Genomic DNA, 5,852 nt, shown 5'->3' with positions numbered 1-5,852 from the left:
ATTCTATTTTTTGTCTGTGCCTCCATTTCTAGTTTCCAGTCTATTCGTTCTAAAGCTGCATTTGTAGACTGTCATCGGTCCTCAACTCGGGCTATCAATAAAGGTGTTCCTCAGGGGTTCTGTTCTGTCACCAACTATCTTCCTTCATTTCATTAATGATCTTAGCTGCACATTTAATCTTATCCAATCATTCCTGATGACTCCAACCTTCACAACTCCCGCTTCTCAAAGAGTTCATCGTAATAGTTACTTCAGCAATCACGGGATGAGGCATTGGCGCACATGGTTTCTAACTTGTGTCATATTTCTGATCGGGGTAAAAAAGACCTTGTTTTTAATGCAAACAAAATTCATTTCCTACATCTATTGACTAGCCAATATCTTTCACAGGAGTATTCTTTAATATTCAACAATATACAACTCAAACCTTCATCTTCCTTCAGTATCCTTGAGGATTTATTCTCTCGGGCCCTATTGTGGAAAGATCACATTAACATCCCTCCCATAATCTTCCAAGATGCTGGGTGTGCCATCTTTACCCCTACAAGTTGATTTTGTACATGGGTGTTATTTGCCCCTATGTAGAGTACAACTCTCATGCGTGGAGGATCCCTACACACAGCTCTTCTAAACAGGGTACAGTCAAGTGCTTTTCGCCTCAACTCCCCTTCCTGTACTTATTCCTTGGTTCCAGATCTTGCCTCATTCTAATACCCACCTATCAGTTCCCGTACCTTTCGCGTCCTCTCCCTCTTCGCCTCCCTGTCTCTTGCTGATATATCACCTGTATCACGTGCTCTCTCCATTTTTTCCCTGTAGCGTTGACCTGTTTGTAGATTATTAGTATCAATCTAACACCTTTCTTCCTGCTTTCTAATAGTCTTTTTTATCAGTTGTATATGACTCCCTAAAAAGATAACAGTTTCTCGATGGACACGGCTTGTTTGTTTGTTTCCTTGGTTCTGATATCTCTGAAACTCGTTGTAGGAAAAAATGAAAATACCAAATCCTGCTTCCCTCACCGATATGTAGGTCCAAATGAATGATGGCCAGGCCCAGTGTTGTCTTTTTTAATGTAATGTAACTGTAAAAGGCGAGGTCGATTTCCTAATTAGATATCTTACTTCATAACTTCAGTGTCCTAATTCTCTCGTACAAATAATGCCTTCAAGCTTCAAACTATCGGACTAATTACTGGCATGTTCTTCACAGTTCCTCCAGTCTTGTAAAACTGTCAAAAAGTACACCGCAATGATGGTAAAGTCGTGCCGTCAGCCTCACTGGTGACATAATGGTTTCATCTGTGCACTGATAGTCAACAGTAATTAAACTTCCAAATAGTTTCATAATAAAATTTTGTCCAGGCTTTTGCAATACTACAATGGGAACTAACAGAAAACTCTAGTTTAATAAGTGGAACAATAAACACTACTACTACTACTACTACTACTACTACTACTACTAACTTCATTTTATTGTTAATAAATAACAGAACGGAGGAAGGAAAAACAAATGAGTAAAAAAAAACAATCCATACACCAGATTACTGGCATTCTTCGTTCATAAAATATCTGTAACAGTTAGACTTGAACAGCTGTGGGTTGAAATTTGGAGGGAAACAACTCTAACACTAATACTACAATAATAATAATAATAATAATAACAATAATAATAGTAATAATAATAATAATAATAATAATAATAATAACAGTAGCAGTAAAGCAGAAACTGCATGAGTGGGTGCAAAGGTCCATAAGCTGCCCTAAGCCTGCCTAATAGATAGTAATTTAATTGTTTATTTAGTTAGGTTTCTGTATTTTTATAGTGCTCGAATGTTTGCGAGAAACATGACGCTCTGATCCCTTAGACTTTTACTGATTTGCTGTTTCCTTTGGTACATAAAGAGTCAAAGTTCGCTTATCTTTTATCTCTTCTGCCTCCCACTGTTCTCAGCTGGTTAATATCTGTAAAGCCAGGCGTCTTGGTGTGTTTCTTTGACCACATATAATTTTCTTTCATATGATGCATTAGGGAGGAAAGTAACGATTATGTATCAGGGATGCAGTGGAATAGTAGGCGAACTTTAGTCACTAACTGTGCATAGGGAGAGGGCTTTTAAACACTGGATACGCTTATTTCAACAAAACCATACGAAATACTCATCAAGTCTGCCACAACATATTAATTCATACCACACGATAGTCATTTGTTGTCTAATTATCGGTATTTTTCCTACCATCAGACGGTCATATTTAGCTTTAGGGAGATTTTTCATGATGGAGGAGTGTGATGCGAAGTGTTTCCATCGCCTTCACTGTAAGAGGCGTTCCCGAAGATTAATAAATATAGTTTGGAATTAGCAGTAATACAACAGAAAAGATATTATCGTAGTCAAGGGTTAGACCAGTGTAGCCTAGACCAGTGCAATGTTACGTGGTCCTGGGTCTCGAAATACTGTACTCTTGTATAAGGATCATTTATTTTTACGTGCCGGGTAAACTATTCCCTCGAGTGGTTTTCACGGTGATCTTAATAATGTGATCCTCTTGTTCATGGTTGCTGGCTTTCTTGTAATGCATTTACTTGGCACTTCTTCCAACTCTCCCTCATTCCCTCTCTACCCTCACCTTTTCTTCAGTATTTGTAAAAGAATGATGACGTATCAGTTTAGTTTTATTCTTACTACCTTCAAACGATTTTATCCAGCCCTGGAAACTCCTTTCGTTCCGAAGTACCTAATGAAGGCTGTCTCTGATCTTTCAAATTCACAGAGTCTCTTCTGAATTAAATAAAATGTTCTGGAGATAACACGAATAAACAAGCCAAATGTCATCAGAATGAACGGGTTATGCCTTCTCATTTACATTTTTTTTTCTCCTTCCGTCTGCCTCTGCGTTGCCTTTGCCTTCCTTCCTTCTCTTTTCTTTCCCTTATTTTACCATCTGTTTCCATTACAGTCTCCCCAGTCTTCAATTTCCTCTCCATATTCGCCTTCGCCTTTCCTAGTTACCGCAACTTTACCCATGTTTTTATTCATTTTTATCTTTCTCTAGGCCTGCCTTAATTCTAATCCTCCAGCCTTTGTACTCACTTTGTCCTTCAGTCCATCTTTATTTAGTTCTCCTCCTCTCCATATTTATTTCGTCGTTCCTGCATTTTCTGCTTTCCTTGCTGGCATGCCTTTCAAAACCGTCCTTCATTACACTTCTGTACTTCCCAACTCATTAATGATCCCTTTCCTTTCACCTCCCATTCTTTCATCATTTACCTTTCCTTGTCCCTATTGTTCTTCTTAAATACTGAATTTGATGAGTTGGTACTTGGTGAAGAATGTCTTTATTTACGTCCCTGCCTCTGTAGGCTCTACATATATACTGTATTACTGTATATAGATAGATAGATAGATAGATATAAACCAAGTAGATGTTAGTGAGAAAGATATAGATTTCAGTGGGGGAGGGTTACTTATTCGCACGAAGTGACAGCAGATCCGTAACTCGTTTACGTACAATATTTTTCCATTATTTAGGAATATTTCGTTTACAGTCAAACTCTTATTCAACCCTACATGAAATACTTGCCTGGAGTTAGTGGGTATAGAAAAAACAAAATAGGTAAGGTACGGAGCGTGAGGTCACACAGGGAATACACAGAAAGAAGTCAGGCCACTCAGCATAGCACAACCTAAAGATTAAGCTGTCACCTGTCTCGACGGCAGGTCATTTAACGTAATCTTAATTAATATACAACTTAGCCATTCGACGTGCGGGCTTGATGTGCAGGTAAACAGTGAAGAAGTTAAGTACTGTATATTGTACAGGTAACCGGTGTAAATAAATGGATGAAAGCATTGTCCTGACGAATAATCCATCATATTACCTGTTGTTATAACCGAGAAACGTGGAATTTCAGCCTAGTCAGTGAGGTTCTCTTATCAGTTCTTTTTTTTTTTCCTTCCTTCTGCTTGACACTGACTCTTAATTGCCCTGGAGAGACAAAAGCTGCCCCGAGTGAGGATCGAACTCACGACCTTGAGATTATGAGACTCACGCGCTGCCCACTGCGCCATCGAGGCTATAGGACCTATAGGACAAGATCACCTATTAAATGTACACGAATCTGGGGATCAGCATTTCAGCTTTGGGTCAAGATCGTTACATCATAATTTTGTGCCAGGACACTCAGGACGTATTTCGTTAAGATTAACAGTACTCTCTTTAAGAAGCTTTGCCTCCAGTGAAAGTGCAAATCGCTTTAATACCTTAGTTAAAAGATTAACTGCATGTGACCTTCGTGAATAGTTATGAAATATCGCATAACATCAGTAGACACCAGTCACTATTCTCTCATGTAATTATCAAAACCGGAGTTAGGCGGCAGTACAAAATGACACTAAATTAAAAAATTTTCATAATATCAATGGATAAAAGCATAACAGATGTGATGCTGAGAAATAAAGGAGGGATGCAGACAAACACACCACAGGACACGAGAAATATACAGCAGAAAAGTGTGGATGACCCCGAATCAGCCTGGACCTAATTTCCTGTTTCTATCGATCCATCATTTAGCAGGTAACTGATCCACTTGGTTGCCCTCATCCTTTGAACTCATGCATTGATATTATTTACAAGGGAGGGAGGATATCTTGTGTCGTGGCAGCGTCCAATAAACAGCACTCCAGCTCCACCCCAAACAACGACATCAACTTAGGACAAAACAAGCTCCTCATGCTCAGTATATCGTCATATGTTCAGGGATACCAAAATTGTTCGCCACAATCCACCAAGTCACCTTCCTCTGCCAGGTCTACACCGCAGGGAAAAAAAAAAATCGCACAAATACGACAGCTTCCACTGGGCACATCACTGCCACGCAATTAAGTAGAGCAACAAGCACAGTAGCTGCAGATGTCATGGGCTCCCGCCCACCTCACCTTGGCTTAAAAAGATAAAATCACCTTCATCGACGCTTTCACTGGGTTTTTCCTTTGTCATCTTGACTTCAGACAACACGGCAGAAATCGTGGCCACGGCTCCCGTGAACAACGTTAAAGTCAAGTATGGCATCTCAAAGTCCCTGCGTTCAGCGTTACAAAATGCCTCAGAAATCACCCACACATTCCCATAATGGTCGCGAGAAAAGTACGCCTATGAAGCCAGCCACCACGCAACCTTAAACTAATTTAAATGTTCATCATCATCAGCAGCAGCAGCAGTAGATGCAGCAGCAGCAGCATGTCCACTGTAATGGGCCAGACACTTTTTCACTCACCACTCAAGCCCCCGAAATACTGACTCTACGACAGACATAACCATCCACACATATGAACTTCATATTACCGATCAGACGACTATTGATTTTAAAAAGGGATGCCCCACTCTTATCTTGCCCTCGTCCGCACAAAATTCTCTCAACCAGTTAGATCATCTTTCAGTTATATAAAGTCATGAGCCCCCGTACCTCACTTTCTCATACACTCATGAACCATATCTATCCACCTTCCTCTTGGTGTACCACACCGGCCCCCACCTTCACACTCGCTCATATTCTGTATATCCTTTTCGCCGCCCTACTTACATTAATTCTGTCCATATGGTCAGCCCATGTAAGTACACTATTTTAGGCATGTTTGTCCACAGATTACTCCATATCTTTCACGAAACTCGTAATTTCATATTCAACCTACTCTACCCATTCCTCAATCACTCCTCAATGGTGCCATACCCACTGCTCTAATTCTTGTCTTTTCGTTTCCAGACCACACCAAAACCTCGCACCCGCATGTTGGTGTGGGCACTATAACTCCATCATGTAATCCTACTGCAGCCACCACACTCAGACCTCTGTTT

At 40.2% G+C, this 5,852-nt stretch overlaps 1 non-coding gene across 1 annotated transcript; it reads right to left on the bottom strand.

Annotated features, from left to right (window-relative positions):
- Window positions 1-4,002: 4,002 nt before the first annotated feature.
- TRNAM-CAU (transfer RNA methionine (anticodon CAU)) lies at window positions 4,003-4,075 on the bottom strand. The gene has a single exon. It is a non-coding gene; the product is annotated as a tRNA-Met (tRNA).
- Between the last annotated feature and the right edge of the window lie 1,777 nt (window positions 4,076-5,852).

This window comes from Coenobita brevimanus, chromosome 23 (genome assembly GCF_032717465.1).
Source record: "Coenobita brevimanus isolate Jiangsu-jjx chromosome 23, ASM3271746v2, whole genome shotgun sequence".
In the NCBI taxonomy this organism is placed as follows: Eukaryota; Metazoa; Arthropoda; class Malacostraca; order Decapoda; family Coenobitidae; genus Coenobita; species Coenobita brevimanus.
The sequence above is the reverse complement of the archived record's forward strand: the minus strand, read 5'-3'. Positions and strand labels throughout refer to the sequence as shown.